The sequence below is a fragment of the Nicotiana sylvestris genome, chromosome 3, assembly GCF_000393655.2.
Source record: "Nicotiana sylvestris chromosome 3, ASM39365v2, whole genome shotgun sequence".
Taxonomy (NCBI): Eukaryota; Viridiplantae; Streptophyta; class Magnoliopsida; order Solanales; family Solanaceae; genus Nicotiana; species Nicotiana sylvestris.
This window is the reverse complement of record NC_091059.1, coordinates 179,835,182-179,854,617: the sequence shown is the minus strand read 5'-3', so window position 1 is coordinate 179,854,617 and position 19,436 is coordinate 179,835,182. Positions and strand designations below refer to the sequence as shown.

At 38.9% G+C, this 19,436-nt stretch overlaps 1 pseudogene; it reads right to left on the bottom strand.

Moving 5' to 3' along the window:
- Positions 1-18,294: 18,294 nt before the first annotated feature.
- LOC104220998 (NAC domain-containing protein 2-like) lies at positions 18,295-19,044 on the bottom strand (annotated as a pseudogene).
- Between the last annotated feature and the right edge of the window lie 392 nt (positions 19,045-19,436).

Below are 19,436 nucleotides of genomic sequence, written 5' to 3'. Positions count from 1 at the left end.
GATTTACGAAGTAAATGATTTCTGTACTATATTGGAAATATCCTATATTTGTTGTAGCGTTTTGACCTGATTTACGTGCTTTCTTACTGCTCAACTTTCATTTACCTTTATTACTTACTGAGTTGGAGTACTCACATTACTCCCTACACCTTGTGTGCAGATTCAGGTATTTTTGAACCCGATAGCGGGTGTTGATTGCTCAGAGGCAGAGTCAACGAAGTTTAGCAAGGTAGCTGCCCGGCGTTTGCAACACAGCTTTTCTCCCTCTAGTTTTCATTCGACTGTATTTAATACATTTTAAGACTTTTTGTTGTATTCAGACCTTAGTAGATGCTCGTGACTTGTGACACCCCGATGTCGGGCTTGTATATTATTTCTTCACTATTCATTTAGACTTATTATCACGACCCGGATTCCCTACCCTCGGGAGTCGTGATGATGCCTACCAATGGGAGCTAGGCAAGCCAATTTTCAAACAATTACCCTTTTACCAATTTTATTTCTCTTTAACAAACATAAAGCAATAACGCATAAATAATGAAAGTTTAAATTTAAGCGGAAGAAAACAATGAAATATCTGAAATCTGCATTTATTACAACTCCTTAAGCCTTAATCACCCAAAACCTAGTGTCACAGTGTCACAAATAGTCTAAGACTGCTACATACAAAGTTTGAAGAAATAATAGTACTCTGTTTCTGAAGTAAGGAAAATGAAACAGGGAATAAAGGATAGAGGGAGACGCAAGGTCCTGCGGACACCTGCAGGTCTACCTTGGATCAAAGCATGGACTGGAGGTAGCCTCCAAACTACGGTCCAAGAGCTGCTCTGGGATCTGCACATAGTGTAGCGTGTAGTATCAGCATAACCGACTCCATGTTCTGGTAAGTGCTTAGCCTAACCTCGGCGAAGTAATGATGAGGCTGGAACCATACTACCAAATAACCTGTGCAATTCAATATATATGGCGGAAAAGAAGTGCCGAAATAAACAGACAAGTATGGGAGGGGGAGCATGATGTGGGGGAGATATCAATTCCGAATAGAAAGACATCAAGTAAACGAAAGAAACAATGAAATTCGGGTATCAACAAAGAATCAGAAATCAATAAATGCACGGCATCACCCTTCGTGCTTTTACTCTCGTCCTCACCAAAGCAATCATATAATAAAAATGTGTACGACATCACCCTTCGTGCTTTTACTCTCTTTCCTCACCATATAATCAATATAATAGGCACGGAATGGTACATCGTGTGGCACGGCAACACCCTCCATGCTTTACACTCTTCCCTCACAATCATACACAACATCACCCTTCGTGCTTTAACTCTCTTCCTCACCCAAACAACAATCACAAACAATAGGGCAAGAGAAATAAATTAAATTATAATAAGAATCCCGGCAAGGGAACAACAATTCAACAATTTAGTCCCGGCAAGGGAACAACATCAATAATATCAACATCCCGGCAAGGGAGATAACAAATGAAACAACAATAACCCGGCAAGGGTGGCAACATAATGATCTCTTCTCTTCCTCACGTTTACTTCACAGTTCACTTCACAGCTCGAGCCAGTGCTCTAGAGATTCAATTACCACTTATACTTTCATAATTCGTTATACAACTTGAGCCAATGCTCCTCAATGTTCATACATCACAATTCCTTCCACAAACTTTATACAACAAATAGAAACCATTACCAAGGCATGTAAGATACAACAAAGTCATAATGATCACCATATAAAGACTCACGGTCATGCTAGACACCAACGTATAGATACTCGTCACCATGCCTATATGTCGCACTCAATAATTACCACATAGCAAATAGGACTCGACTCCTAATCCCTCAAGCTAAGGTAAGACAAACACTTACCTCGATGCCACAAATACAATTCACGATTCAATTATAGCTTTACCACTTGATTCCACCAACAATTCACTCGTATCTAGTCACAAGTTACTTAATTACATCAATAAACACTAAATGAATCAATTTGAATGCATGAAAATGAATTTCCCAAAGTTTCACCCAAAACGTCAAAAATTGCCCCGGGCCCACATGGTCAAAACCCGAGGTTCGAACCAAAACCCAATTACCCTTTCCCCCACGAACCTAAATATATAATTTGTTTTGAAATCGGACCTCAAATCGAGGTCCAAATTCCCAATTTTTGAAAAAAAATTAGGTTCTACCCAAAACACCCAATTTCCTCCATGAAAATCATTGATTTTGAGTTGAAATCATGTTAAAAGAGGTTAATGATTGAAGGAAATGAGTGAAAATTAACTTACAATCGATTTGGAAGAAGAGTTGTTCTTGAAAATCGCCCTAGGGAGTTTATGTTTTGAAAATATGTGAGAAATGGGTTAAAATTCGTCTAAGTATAAAAGTTGCAGGTTGCAAATGTGGGAAATGTGAAATTGCGAACCCCGACCTCTGCTAGCTTGGGAATTGTGAAGGGAGGATCGCATTTGCGACCTCAGGCACCAAAGGAGAACTTCGCATTTGCGAAGCAGGTGTCGCATTTGCGACTAGGCCTTCCGCATTTGCGAGCCAAATGGTCACATTTGTGATCAGGCGTACCCAGGTCCTTGTTTCGCATTTGCGATGGAGGTTTCACATTTGCGAAGACTGCAGACTGATACACCAACTGAGAAATCTGTAATTTTCTAAGTCCAAAATGCACCCCATGGCCTATCCAAAAATCACTCGAGCCCTCGGGACTCCAAACCAAACATACACACAACCTCAAAAACATATTACGGACTTATTCGTGTAATCAAATCACCACAATAACATCATGAACATCGAATTAAACCTCAAGATCAATGAAATTTCTCAAAACTTCTTTAAACATCAAATTTTGCATTTACGATCTGAATCACGTCGAATGGATTCTGTTTCTTACCAAACTTTACCGTCAACACATATAAATCATATTGAACCTGTACCGGGCTCCGGAACCATAATAAGGCTCTGATACCACAGGTTTCACATAACATTTAACTTTCAAAAAGCTTTATATTTTACAGAAAACAATTTCTTTCAAAAATTTATTTCTCTAGCTTGGGACATTGGAATTCGATTCCGGGCATACGCACAAGTCCCATATGTTCCTACGTACCCTCCGGGACAGTCAAATTACGGGTCCGGGTCCGTTTACCTAAAACGTTGACCGAAGTCAAATTAATTCATTTTATAGCCAAAATTTATCATTTTTCACAGATTTTCACATGTAGGCTTTTCCGGTTACGCGCCCGGACTACGCACGCAAATTGAGGTGATGCTAAAAGAGGTCTTTAAGGCCTCAGAACGCATAATTCATTTTAAAAACATGTAATGACCTTTTGGGTAATCACACTTATATTATGAAATATTTATTTAAATTGAAGGCTTAAACATGAGTCTTATTGTTAAATAGTTAATTTAAAAGTTGTGTCGGTTGGCTTAGTTTCACGATAGGCGTCATCACGATCGGGTCGGTTTTAGAGTCGTGACAAATCAATAGGCAAAAATATACTTGCAAAAAGTGGCAAGCACACAACATTTAGAAGGATCTAATGCATTTCAACTAAGGGCTTTAGAATAGCGTTATTTTCTTGAACTTAAAAGAAAAAGTGGAGTAATAACAACATATATGTAAGGGTAAAATAGACCTTTAAAAATAGCAGCACCAAGGGGGGTTAGAGTTAAATTAAAATATATCTGGTTTTAGAGTCAACTCATAAAACCTGTCCATTTTTAACTTGACAACTAATTTATTTCAAGTGGACCCAAATGAAAAATGTTTTGATTCTGTTGGAAAATTTACCTATAAATAGAGGCAACTTCTTCTCATTTTTCTATCTATCTTTTATCAATACTTCTAGAGTGTTGTAAGAAAAATATTTGGAGAAAGAGAGTTGTGAAATATTATTAGAGAAGTGAGCGTGAGAAACATTATTTGTATAAAGTTTTTTCTTGAGTGAATTTGTGAGAAGCTTTCTTGTGTTTTTTCTGTGTAAAGTAGAGCGAAATCTCTAATTTCGTTCTCTATATACTTTGTATAGTGAAACTATTCCTTCTACTAGCACACATATTGGCTGAGCCACATAAATCTCGATGTCACTATTTTTTATCCCGTCTGCCGCATAAAATGAATCGTAGATGCGAAAAAGGTACACCTAATGTACACGAACAACAAAGTCACATAGTGATTTTTTTTGTGTTATGCAAAGTACTGTATTGGATCGGATTTAATGGTAAGGGCGGGAATGTATTCCCTAAACTGGAAGATGACTTAAGAAGAAAACTGGATGCTATTTGTAGGTCCTGAATGTGAAGAACCATGATTTGTTGCTCAGGTTCTTAACCTTCAGAATCTACGAATAACATCCAGTTTCCTTTTTCAGTCATCCTACAATTTGGGCATTGCATTTTGCCTTTACCATTAAACTCAGATACTATACAGTTTGCATAATAAAAAAGATTCACTGTATGTCTAATTGTTTGCGTACCTGTCACGACCCAATTCCCGAATCCGGTCGTGATGACGCCTCTCGTGAAGACAAGGCCAGCCAGACCAAACAAAACGGAACACCTCTTTAAGCAGTTAATTATCATAAACAGTAATAATACATGATATAATATCCATAAAATTCGGAATTTAACGATAATAACAGTGGAAACCATCCCGACACAGCCTAAACCGGGGTGTCACAAGTCACGAGCATCTATTAGGGTGTAAATACAACAACGAGGTCTAGATTATACAAGCAGGAATAATGAACAAAAGGGAGAAAAGCGGTGCTGCGAACGCCGACAGTCACCTCGCTAAACTTCGATAACTCTGCCTCTGATCAACAAAAACCTTCTACCGGGCGTATAAATACTTGCATCTGCACACAAGGTGTATGGAGCTATGTGAGTACTCCGACTCAGTGAGTAATAAAGGTAAATAACAACTGAGCAGTAAGAAATCACGTAAGGTAACCAACATGCTGTAGAGAAGTAGTGAAAAACCCCTTGAGAAAAATAGTGAAGCTGTGAAATCTTTAGAAATATCTTAGCTCAGTTTAAACCTCTTTCGAAAATGCCTTTCTCAACAGTTACGCAAATGAATGCAAAACAAATAGTGCAGATAAGCACGGAAATCCGCACCTCGGGCACAACACTCAATTAACAGATAATGTCAGGCAATCAGATAGATATCACATGAAGTAGCACAACAACAAATAATGGCAGACAAATGAAATAAAGTAAACACATAGAACAGTACCAGCACCGTTGCGACGTGCAGCCCGATCCATATATCGCTGCGGCGTGCAGCCCGATCCATTTATTGTCGACGACGCTCACTGGGGGTGTGCAGACTCCGAGAAGGGCCCCTTACGGCCCAAGCGCAATATCAAGCTATCTCGTGGCATCAAATCTAGGCCTTCGACCTCATATCAATATCAGTATAAACACTACTACGGCGCGCAACCCGATCCAAGAGTATCCTTACAATACAGGCCCTCGGCCTTACTAAGTCAAAATCATATAAGCCCCTCGGGCAACAGTAAAACATGATGCTCAGCCCTAAATATTATTTAAAATATATTTCAAGTGTTAAAGCAGAGTAAACATGGCTGAGTTTTGAAAACAGTAGAAAATAACATGACTGAGTTCAACTATATAATCAAACAGTGAGGAAATATCAACAACAAATCCCCGAAGGATTCAAATAGCTAGCACTAGGCCCAAGTATGGCATTCAACCCAAATAATAATGATAACAATCAGTTTTCAGTTAAATACGTAGTAAAATCATCAATCGGGACGGACCAAGTCACAATCCCCAATAGTACACGACCCCACGCTCATCGTCAAGTGTGTGCCTCACCTCAACATAGCACTACGATGTGCAATCCGGGGTTTCAAACCCTCAGAGTATCATTTACAATCATTACTCACCTTGAACCGACTAATTCTCTAGCTCGCGATGCCTTTGCCCCTCAAATCGGCCTCCACGTGCGTCGAATCTATCCCAAATCAGAACGAATACGTCACAATATGCTAAGGGAACAAAGCCCAAGCTAAAACAATCAATAAAGGGCACGATTCCCGAAATTACCAAAACCCGAGCCCCGGGCCCATGTCTCGAAATTTGACGAAACTAACAAAACTAGAATCCTTATACTCTCACGAGTCTAACCATACGAAAATTATCCAATTCCGATACTATTTGGCCCTTCAAATCATCATTTTACCTTTTTGAAAGGTTTCACAATTTTCTTCCCAAATTCCATTCCAAATCACGAATTAAATGATGAATTCAACGATAGATTCATGTATTCTAGCCAAATCTGAGTTAGAATCACTTACCCCGATGAATTTCTTGAAAAACCTTCGAAACATCACAAAAATACGAGCTCTCTAGGTCAAAATATCAAATAAAACCCAAAACCTCATATTTATAGAGTACCCTCCAGGTTTTAGCCACCGCGGGCCGCATCAAATCGACCGCGGTCCGCGCTAGCCAGTGCGGTCCGCGCAAAAACAACCCCGGCCGCACATGCCTTCCTCTACAGTGACAGACTTTAGTATTTTGACCATAACGTTTTCTACAAGTGTCCAAATTGCGATATATTTACTATTCTGGAAACTAGACACGAAGGGATACAACTTTCGTTTTTGAATCATCTAAATATTTCTTGTAGATCAAAAGATATGAGCTTCCAAAGTAGGACTAGCGGAACGTTTCATCACCGCGGCCGCGCCCACTTTTGTGCGGTCCGCGCGACGCCTACCGCGGCTGTGCCCGCTTTGGTGCGGTCCGCACTGCACTCACCGCGGGCACACTTATTTTGGTGCGGACCGCGTGAGTGAGTTCCGGGGCCTGCAACTCCTGTGGACCTGCTACGGCTATGATTTTCGCATTAAAACATCCCGGAACCTATCCTGAACTCCCGGAACTTCAAACCAATTGTACCAACACATCCCATGTCATCGTTCAAACTTGCTCAAAACTTCGGAACGCTCACAACAACATCAAATCACCAATTTAACATAAGATCCAAGAACTCCAAGAACTCTTAAATTATGCTTTCGATCAAAAAGTCTATCAAACCTCGTCCGAATGACCTGAAATTTTGCACACACATCCCAAATGACACAACGAAGCCACTGCAACTCTCGGAATTTCATTCCGACCTTTATATCAAAATCTCACCTATCAACCGAAAAGTGCCGAAATCTCAATTTCGCCAATCTAAGCCTAAACCTTCCACGGACTTCCAAAATGCGTTCTGATCACGCTCCTAAGTCCCAAATCACCTAACGGGGCTAACCCAACCATAAAAATTTCAATCTGAGATCACATACAGACAAGTCAAATCTTGGCCAAACCTTTCAAATTTTGAGCTTTCAACTAAAATTGTTCTTTCAAATTCATTCTGATTAACCTGAAACCCAACACTAACGATTTACATAAGTCATGATACACCACAAGGGGCAAGTCATGCCTGAGAATTGGCGAGCAAAGTGCAAAAAACTCAAAACCGGGTAGTTACATCCTCCCCCACTTAAACATACGTTCGTCCTCAAACATGCCCAGAGTTGTTCCAAATGCCAACCAATCGCTGATTATCCTTTCCATGCATATACCCGGGGTGATCCGGCGTCACCCTATCTCATATAGGTCCGATAACACAATGCAACTAAAATTTCACAATCCAACCTAGCCCAATAACCTTAGAACCACATTTCCACTTCTGAAACTATCATTACTATCAAAATCCCACATTTATACTGCGAATAACTCCAAACAAGCCGTGACAAACCATATCTGCTATCTCAGGTGCAATCACATAATATACCACATAACTCGAATACTAGCAGCGATAACTTCTAATCACAACAGTTGTACATAACAAACGAATACCGTTAGGAAACCTCTTATCAACTAAAGTCTCATTCTAACACTTCCATATACAGCCAATGATAAATGAAACACGCAATAAACCATAACCATTTCTCTGATCAATCATTCATAAGGCCACTTCTCCTTTGGTAAGGACCATAGCAAATTTCTGAGCCGAACCTCGATATTTACCCATCAAACATGCTGAAATCGAATCTGTTTGTATTCATTAATGATCCCAATGATCTCTTCTGACCCCATACACTACTCTGGTGACATGACACGTCCGGACAAGCCTAAGCCACAACTTGCATAATACGGGCACCAATAAGCAATGGTCCGAACATACTCAAATCAATGAAAATGACTCAAATGAAAGAGCTGTACCTCAAGCTCACCTGTACTATCACAACGCAAAGCTGAGGACCCATCTCATATCATAGAAATAGAACACACGAATCTAACTCGAAAAATCATACCTCCACTTAATCTTTATTGCAATGCACGACTCTATCCAAACACTGCTCCATATGAACCACCTCAAGCCACTATGCTAGAAATCAACAACCACGCACAATTTGATGTCTGGAACCAAAGCAATTCATTACACCAATGGTGAAACAAGTAACATATACCACGCAACCCGATAGGACATAACCGATACGCCATTCACCGTGCAACACCCAATTACTTTTCCCGCTCGACTTCGACTATGAACCCCGATAGAACCGCATCATATGCGCCCATAACCAACAAATCATAATGTCTTAAAACACAGAAAGGGAACTCACAGATCTCCCAGATCACTAGTAAGCTCAATAACTGTCGAATCAACCTGTCCCCCAACAATATAGTTTGGGGCCAACTAAGCTGACTCAGCTAGAACACGCATCCACATTGGCCTGCCAATGAACTCCTTATCAAGGAAGCCTGAAGTTGCTCCTTTCACTACTATAACTCCCGTCGGAGCCATACGATACGGTGCCCATCACCAAATCACTACCAAAATCAATGACCATGCCCGACGACATGCCCGGCCACAAGAAGCACATCCGAAGAGTCCCTCACACTAGAACTGAATCAATGGTAGAAACCTCTGCACTGACATCCATCACAAAGGCCCAATTAAGAAAGGCAATCTTCGGAATATAACCCACTTCACTAGAACATAATATGACGCACCTCGCCACTCAACCCGTGGCATTTCTGGCATAGCCAACAGTGCCACCTTAGCACAATAGCCCAAAATAACGCAGCACGGAGACAAACAGTCTGAACCCAATATCACGTCCAAGATCTAATATACCATGCAACAAAAGATCCGCCCGAGTCTCCAAATCCCGATAGTCGCTAAACAGTACCGATACACACGATCCACAACCACAACATAGCCTGAATATGAGAACTTCCGTCTCCGAATCCACATGGCCCATGAATCACCATATCCGATCCCAACTTCGCCGTCCGAATATATGCTACACCTTTAATACCCAATCATTTCACGAGATATACTTTAAAATTCTTCTGTGCCACCAAGCAGACTCGAATATCAGCAGTCGATCTAGCCAGAAAGTGCCACAATACTACCGAAGTGCCATCAACTTAACCACATTTCCCTTTTCCTAAAATATACAACCTCGCCAAATCACCTCAGTTAGAATTACCATTTCTTTAATCATCCGAAGATCATTTCTCAAATCATCTAAAATTGCCCGTGCTGCCTAAGAATTTTTATGACTTTTCGCTCAGAACTGAACTGTAACCTTACACACGCAATTCTCAATTATCCACAACATACCGCATGTACCATACCATCCTAGGATAACATGAGAATTTCATCCTCTTTCCTAGCCACAAACATTTACGTACTCAACTAGTCAAGAACTTTCTGAGTTTTCCCTTGCACAAATTAGACCTGCCAGGACTGAATCCTTCTAACTCGACCAAGCTAAGAAAGCCATTAAAACATAAGAGCATTTCTGCAAAACACCTGCGAGAACCCATTACCTCGAACACACACACGGAATTAATCATATCCTTACCATACCGATTCAGTCTACTATCAATCTATTCCATCTATCTAAATTTCCTTCTGATTCATTTGCAATCGATATTCTCTCTTGCTGTAGCACCACAATTCCTCAACCCAGGCTCACCACACGAGACCCAAGCACAAGGCCACACTGTCTAAGACCTATAAGCCGATGAATACTCACTTGATTACTCCCGAAACACCACATTCCAGAATACTTTACTTTGAAGAACTTCCTGCGAATCTAAATCCGTTACCTTTGCTTTCCTGATACTGATACATAGGATCTTATAATCAATATATAGATATCACAAGTCTTGACCTCTTCCAATAAAAACATAGTTTCTAACCCCATACACAACTTTAAGATACCCAATTGTTACATGTGGAACCTCGAACACATTAAAACCTTTCTCGAGAGGCACTCACTCTCTTCGAACTGTAATTAGCCTGATCAAATGAACCGATCAACCTGTGCCTCATTAGCACTCCGACACCGCAGAATGTGACATCTATCCATTACCACCAAGCAACTTCCTGCTCTATGCATCGAGCATCCTTTACCACTCACGACTCAAGACATTCCATGATTTTTACAAACTTATGAAGCATGCTATATACCTTGTTAAGAATTTTTCCTTTACTCGAGCTATCCTCTGTCTCAATTTCCGCAAGCCATAACTAATTCGCTCGCATGCCTCAACTGGGACCAACATAGCACCTAACCATGCAATCAACTACTCCCTGTAGACTCCCCCACTTGGCTCAAAGTCGTAGATCAAAATACACTCAATAACTCATAACACTCATACCATATTGATACCACAATACCATAGTGATATTAGACTCAAATCTTTTGTAAGCATGTGAAAACACAGATCATCTAGTACCTTAAATCTTCTGCAAATCTCGCATTCATCCTCGCAACAGTTAAGCCTACTCTCTTGAGCGACCCGAAATTTCAAATTTCAACACGTACTTTTCACTTACACATGAGATCTTCTAACATACACATAAGGATCACACCCCTTCAGAACACTCCGCAGGAGATAACCCACCTGCTTCGCCTCAATTTAACATTTCTGTACACCTTCCACCGTCATACACATTACATAGTCACTTAGTCTTCCTGAGTCTGAGCTCATACCGCAACATGGAATTTACTTCAATCAACTAGGAGACATGAAAAGATTCTTCACGCGCCCATAACTCGGGTCTACACATCCAATTACAATGGAAATCAAACACTTAATGGTTCATCTCTCATCCAGCAGACCTTCCTCGCCACTTCCAAGTCATATAAATATATCTCGCAATACTAACATACTCATCATGTAGCTATCCAGTCGTCATTCCCACCAACAGGGGCAATACCGAACGTATAAGTTCAAAATACTTGCTTACACAATCAACACCTCGGTGCTCAAGCCATAGGCAAAGATCCGGCCTCAAGTCCTCCAGACTGGCCCAACATCAACTCATAGAGATCACATCTCACCCCTCGATCGGGGAATCACAAGCCATAGAAGAACATCTGATACTAAGCGCTCATGCGCGCATACGAACACGTGGAAAGAATTTCAAGAGTTATTTTTCAAGATGAATCAAGGACGCACGATAAGAATTCAAGAATGTGAAGTTTTTCCTAAAGGTTCTGCAGCCTCTCGAGGATAAGTACAGACGTCTCCGTACCGATCCGCGAGACTCTACCAAACCTGCTCATGACTCATGAGACCTATGTAACCTAGGCTCTGATACCAACTTTTCATGACCCAATTCCCGAACCCGGTCGTGATGGCGCCTCTCGTGAAGATAAGGCTAACCAGACCAAACAAAACGGAACACCTCTTTAAGCAATTAATTATCATAAACAATAATAATACATGATATAATATCCATAAAATTAGGAATTTAACGATAACAACAGTGGAAACCATCCCGACACGGCCCAAACCGGGGTGTCACAAGTCATGAGCATCTATTAGGGTGTAAATACAACTACGAGGTCTAGATTATACAAGCAGGAATAATGAACAAAAGGGAGAAAAGCGGTGCTGCGAACGCCGGAAGTCACCTCGCTAAACTCCGATAACTCTGCCTCTGATAAACCAAAACCCGCTACCGGGCGTATAAATACCTGCATCTGCACACAAGGTGCAGGGAGCAATGTGAGTACTCCGACTCAGTGAGTAATAAAGGTAAATAATAACTGACCAGTAAGAAATCACGTAAGGCAACCAACATGCTGTAGAGAAGTAGTAAAAAACCTCTTGAGAAAAATAGTGAAGCTGTGAAATCTTTAGAAATATCTTAGCTCAGTTTAAACCTCTTTTGAAAATGACTTTCTCAACAGATACACAAATGAATGTAAAACAAATAGTGCAGATAAGCACGGAAATCCGCCCCTCGGGCACAACACTCAATTAACAGATAATACCAGGCAATCAGATAGATATCACATGAAGTAGCACAACAACAAATAATGGCAGACAAATGAAATAAAGTAAACACATAGAACAGCACCAGCACCGTTGCGGCGTGCAGCCTGATCCATATATCACTGCGGCGTGCAGCCCGATCCATTTATCGTCGACGGTACTCACTGGGGGGGGGGGCGCAGACTCCGGGAGGGGCCCCTTACGGCCCAAGTGCAATATCAAGCCATCTCGTGGCATCAAATCTAGGCTTTCGGCCTCATATCAATTTCAGTATAACACCACAATAATAATATCATTTGGCCCTTCAAATCATCATTTTACCTTTTTGAAAGGTTTCACAATTTTCTTCCCAAATTCCATTCCAAATCACGAATTAAATGATGAATTCAATTATAGATTCATGTATTCTAGCCAAATCTAAGTTAGAATCACTTACCCCGATGAATTTCTTGAAAAACCTTCGAAACATCGCCAAAATCCGAGATCTCTAGGTCGAAATATCAAATAAAACCCAAAACCTCATATTTATAGAGTACCCTTCAGGTTTCAGCCACCGCGGGCCGCATCAAATCGACCGCGGTCCGCGCAAAAACAACCGCGGCCGCATAGGCCTTTCTCTGCAGTGACAGGCTTTAGTATTTTGACCATAACTTTTGCTACAAGTTTCCCAATTGCGATATCTTTACCTTTCTGGAGACTAGACACGAAGAAAGACAACTTTCATTTTTTAATCATCTCAAAATTTCTTGTAGATCAAAAGATATGAGCTTCCAAAGTTGGACCAGCGGAACGTTTCATCACCGCGGCCGCGCCCACTTTTGTGCGGTCCGCGCGACGCCTACCGCGGCCGCGCCCGCTCTAGTGCGGTCCGCACTGCACTCACCGTGGGCGTACTTATTTTTGTGCGGACCGCGTGAGTGAGTCCCGGGGCCTGCAACCCCTGTGGACCTGCTACAACTATGATTTTCGCACTAAAACATCCCGGAACCTACCCGGAACTCCCGGAACTTCAAACCAATTGTACCAACACATCTCATGTCATCGTTCAAACTTTCTCAAAACTTCGAAACGCTCACAACAACATCAAATCACCAATTTAACATAGGATCCAAGCCTAAGAACTCCAAGAACTCTTAAATTATACTTTAGATCAAAAGGTCTATCAAACCTCGTCCGAATGACCTGAAATTTTGCACACACATCCCAAATGACACAACGAAGCCACTGCAACTCTCGGCATTTCATTCCGACCTTTATATCAAAATCTCATCTATCAACCGGAAAGTGCCGAAATCTCAATTTCGCCAATCCAAGCCTAAACCTTCCACGGACTTCCAAAATACATTGCGATCACGCTCCTAAGTCCCAAATCACATAACGGGGCTAACCCAACCATAAAAATTTCAATCCGAGATCACATACAGATAAGTCAAATTTTGGTCAAACATTTCAAATTTTGAGCTTTCAACTGAGACTGTTCTTCCAAATTCATTCTGATTAACCTGAAACCCAACACCAACGATTTACATAAGTCATGATACACCACACGGGGAAAGTCATGCCCGAGAATTAGCGAGTAAAGTGCAAAAAGCTCAAAACCACCGATCGGGTCGTTACAGTACCTTAGTTATATCTTTGTCACATCGATGGTTCATATAGTTGGTATTTGCAAAGGATATTCTGCTTCTGTCAAGCTAAAGGTGATCGAGAATATTGGCCACATGTTGCAAAATAATTATTAACACGTTGCAAAACTTTAGTTTGCTAACCATTATTTGCGCATTAAATGTACTGAATTAGGAGAGATCTTGAATTATTCTTGTAAAGTGTTGTCTGTATATCACCAATCTCCTTCATTCATATTTTCTCAATTCATTTTTATATCAGTATTAGTTTTGTGAAGGCATTTCGTGACAAAGGTGTCAAATCCTTCTGTGTGGAATAGTACTAGAATTGCTTTATGGTGTAAATAATGTTGAATATAAGATTTATTTTGAGTATTCAAGTGTAATAATTTTTTTTCTTGTAATCTTCTATTTTATTTAAATTTAGCAGTAAATTATTTTTTCCTTAATCTTAGTTGTCTCATATCTAACAATTTAATCCAACGTTTTTAAAGAATCTTTTAATCATATTGGAAATTTATATAATGATAGAAAATATATAGAACATTTAGTTAAGACGTGATTAATTAATTAAACGTAAACTTGATAATAGTATGGGACATCATTATCCATCCAAGTTATAAGAACCTGGGGAAAATATTTATGGACACAATATAGGAAACGGAAATAATCGGATTACAAAAGTTACACTGTATTCTGAATCTACCTAGAGAAAATTTAAAATGGGGTTCTTTTACTTGTAAACAATTCGCGACGGGAGTTCAAACTAGTTTACTTTAGCAATGTTCACTACTAGAAATCCGGTAAAAAGCGACCACAAAAAGCGATCAAAGTTGGTCGCTTATAGGCCTAAAAGCGACCAAAAAGCGACCAAACATGCCTGGTCGCAATATTGCTGGTCCCTTTATTTTAGGGACCAAAGTTGGTCGCTAATTAGCGACCAACTTTGGTCTCTAAGGTAAAAGGACCAAATATTCTGATTTTGACTTTAGTGACCAACTTTGGTCGCTATATTAATTTAATAATATAAATTTGGCGACCAAAGTTGGTCTCTACATATGAAATACGTTGTTTTTAATTTATCATTAATCATTAGAAAGCGACCAACTTTGGTCTCTAATCCAAATATTATATTTTAAAATCTGGACAATAAAGACCAAAGTTGGTCGCTAAATTCAAGATTTTTTTTTTAAAGATAAGCGAGTCGCTATATTTCCAGAAATTGTATTTTTTTAATAGAAATTTGGGCAGGTAGCGACCAAGGTTGGTCGCTGTTGCCCAGAAAATTATTTTTTATATAGTGAAATGCGACCAAATAGAGACCAAAGTTGGTCGCTTTTCTTGGTATATTTTTGGCAGAAACTGCCTGTTTTGGCAGCTACACCACCTGCCAGCTTACCAAACATCCTAAACAGGCATTTTATGCCAGCAACAACAACAACAACAATTAAAAGCAACAATCAATAGAACTAACACATTAAGCTAACAAAACTAAGTTAACGCTTATTACAAGCCCATTCGAACTAAAAAGAACTAACACAATAGAACTAAATTTTTTTGTCTAGTTCAAAGTATATAAAGTACTCAAGGAGTGTTCTTTCAGCATCCTCGTCCGAAAGTTGGATTGCCTCGCCCGATTCATTAGGTGGTTGACTGCGTATGAATTCTCCCACGTCAGCTGCATGTGAAGCGAACCTATATGAAAAATTATATATATTGAATTAGTATTTCAAAATTTATATAAAAGTAAATCAAAATACTTAATGAAAAGTAAAAAACTTACATGTATATAGTCGAGGTTCGACCCTCCTTTCTGAATCAGTCTCTTTCTTCTTCTTTACAATACGAGTTTTATTGAATAGCTCATCTTGCTTCATTGGCATCATAAAGCTGTCTGGTGGCTTTGGTGATTATCCTTGTGGTACTATTACTCGGGATGAAATTGGATACAGAAAATAACTTGGATACAGTACCTGACAGAGTGTGTCTTTTATCAATTGTTGATCTCTATAGCTACAATGATAATGAGAAGGCAACGACATGTGTTTCAAAATAGTGATGGTATAGGTAGGATTTAACATTTCCTAAGTAGATAAAAGAGGTTATAGGGGAATTCTCTACTTCACTTTCCAAGAGGAAAAGAAGTTTGATTGATAGTGATAACGTTGATAAAGACGGAATGTTTTCCGTTGGTCATGACAGTTCCCATAAAGCGAGGATCATAAGACTCTATGATGACAAAGATTGTAGGAAGTTTTGTTCTAAACTTTCTTCCAAGTCTGATCCGTACAAGCTTAATATGATATTGGTGATATTTCTTCGGATTCAGACAATGATTTGACCGACAAAAGTATGTAAATGCTCTTAAAAAGAATTAAAGGTAAAATGTTTTTCTTGGTAGAGAAGGATGCTGAAAAGATTTTACCTTTAATTCTTTTTAAGAGCATTTCCATACTTTTGTCGGTCAAATCATTGTCTGAATCCGAAGAAATATCACTAATATCACATTAAGCTTGTACGGATCAGACTTGGAAGAAAATTTAGAACAAAACTTCCTATAATCTCTGTCATCATAGAGTCTTATGATCCCCATTCTATGGGAACTGCCATGACCAACGAAACACATTCCGTCTTCATCAACCTCGTCACTCTCAATTAAACTTCTTTTCCTCATAGAAAATGAAGTACAGAATTACTCTATAAGCTCTTCTTTTATCTACTTAGAAAATACTAAATTCCTACCTACACCATCACTATTTGAAACACATGCCATTGTCTTCTCATATATTGTATATATAGACACACACGCCCGCTTCGTAGTACTATTCATCCCTTGTATTACAAAATTATTAACGACTTACATTTATATTATTTACATAGTAAACACAAAAGTGATTTTTAAATTTGACCATATAGAGACCAACTTTGGTCGCTAACTTTAAATGAATTTAATTTAGCGACCAAAGTTGGTCACTAAATGTACATGAATTTAAATTAGAGACCAAATTTGGTCACTAAAATTTAATCAGATTTATTTATATTTTATATAATATTTAAATTAATAATAAAAATTGTTAAACGTTAGAACTGGGTCCCACATTGGCGACCAACTTTGGTCGCTAAATTTTGAATTATATTTATTTATATTTTATAAAATTTTTACATAAATATATATTTATTAAAATATTATAACTGGGTCCCACTTTAGCGACCAAAGTTGGTCGCTATCTTCTTATCCTTCAGTTAGCGACCAACTTTGGTCGCAAGTTTTAAATTATATATATTTATATTTTATAAGTTTTATAAAATAATAATAAAATTATTAAAAAAAATTGTGTGGGTCCCACTTTTGCGACCAACATTGGTCGCTAAACTCAGTGTATCTTTGACCAAGCAAGTCTGACCAGTCCAGTCAACAGTTTGACTAAATTTGCGTCCAAATAGCGACCAACTATGGTCGCTAAATTATTTCAAATATTTTTTTTATTATTTTCGGTAGTTTGGCGACCAATTTTGGTCGCTTTTCTTAACAGACCAAATTTTGTCGCCAATATTTGGTCGCTTTTTGGCCGAATTCTAGTAGTGGTTTAACAACAAGCTTAGCACAATTAACTTGACCATATGAGGTTACAAGTTAAAAAAGTAATCAAAAAATGTCAACAGTCCCTAATATGGACCAGTTCGAATTCGGTCCCCTGTCTAAATATGTGGAACAAAATAAACTTTAGAGAGTAATTATAAAAGTCTACACCAGCCTTAATAACACAACGTATACATACAGATAGAAACCAATAAGAATATGGCAAAAAAGACATCTGTTGCAATCAACTAAACAAATAATAATTTTGTTCTGTGAAATCAACAATATACACTACAAGAATAATATGGACAGTAATTTGTTCTAGAGGATGGATTTGATCCAACAAAAATTGTGAATGATGAATTATTTAGAATTTTTTTGATAAGCGTGAATGATGACAAAGAATTACTGCCAGAGAACAGATATTAAGCATTAAACCTACAACAATGCATAGCAGGAAATCATGTCAAAATTATATTAAGTGATACTCCAAATATATATATATATATATATATATATGTGACTACAAGAAATTTTTTCTGGCGATAGTTAGCTAGTTTCTTTTACGAAGTTAGTTCCAATGAGAAACTGTTACCTAGCTAAAAGCTACTCCTATTTTTACTGTAAATTTCATCTAGTACTTCATTCAACAAAGTTATATATAAATTGATTGCTGCGTGTCTCTCCTCCGATCGGCCGTCGATATATCTGCTTCCCCTTCATTACTCATGCTTACCAGATTATATCTCTAAACTCGTCTATTCCTATGAGCATATCATCAGCCCAATTGACCTCCTGTTGGTAGTTGGAGCAGTCATTAATATTGCTGTAATTATTGTATTCGTTCATCTTCTGAGTCTCGTGCATAACTTGATGTTGATCAGCTGCTTGACATATTGTTGCTGGTTGTACTGTTGTGCAGTAATCTTCATCAGGTCCATGTAACATAGCTTCGATTACTTTTGGAACATCTTCTTCCTCCATATTTACCCCATGATTTTTCTTTGATCTTATATTCTTCTTGATTCGGCACACAACAATATCCTCCTTAGGAAAACCCGACGGAATATTCTTTCATCAGCCAATTTTTATTGTGCTCTCCTTCTTTACTACGAGTTTGAAACTTGAAACATCTTCTAAACCCAACCACAGTTCCCTTAGCGTTCTTGATAGGATCAATACCGGTTTGGCCTTTCCATGTCCCGTTGGCGCAAGTTCGACAAACCCTTGTATGTTCACTCTTCTGCTTCTTCAACCGAGTAAAAATATAGCGAACCTTCTCTTCGGGATGATCAGAATTAGCTCAAAATATCTCCCATGGTGGTTGGTCTCCATAGATATCGGCAAGTTGGAAATTAGGGCATTCACTCGGCAAAAGCTCGCCCTTTAGTAACCTTTTCAGAAAGTTGATCAACTCTGCTTCAGTAGGGTGAAATCGAACACCATGATACACCCACGGCATGCACCTGGCACCATCGACATGGTATATATGGTCGTCTCTTTTTCTTGCTTATAGAGAAACACAAGAACGAGACAATAGTAGTTGCCGCAATATGCAAAGACAAGAACTTCTCTTCTCTCAAGTAATTAAGAAGACAAGAACTATGGAAACAAAACCCTAAACGAATGGCAGAAGTTAATTGATGTGAATGCTGTAATATAATGGACTATTTATAGATATCTGATCAGGTTAATTCCAACAACGAAAATTTAGGAAATAAATTTTTAGGAGAGAAAAAAAGTGTTTATTTCTGCGGAAGGTTAACGCTTGGGGCTCAACTTAGCTTTTCCTAATCTTTATATACAAAGCGTAAGTTTTTTACAATTGAACTAATTAGTACAGTTGTGATCAGGTGAAACTGAAAATATAGTAT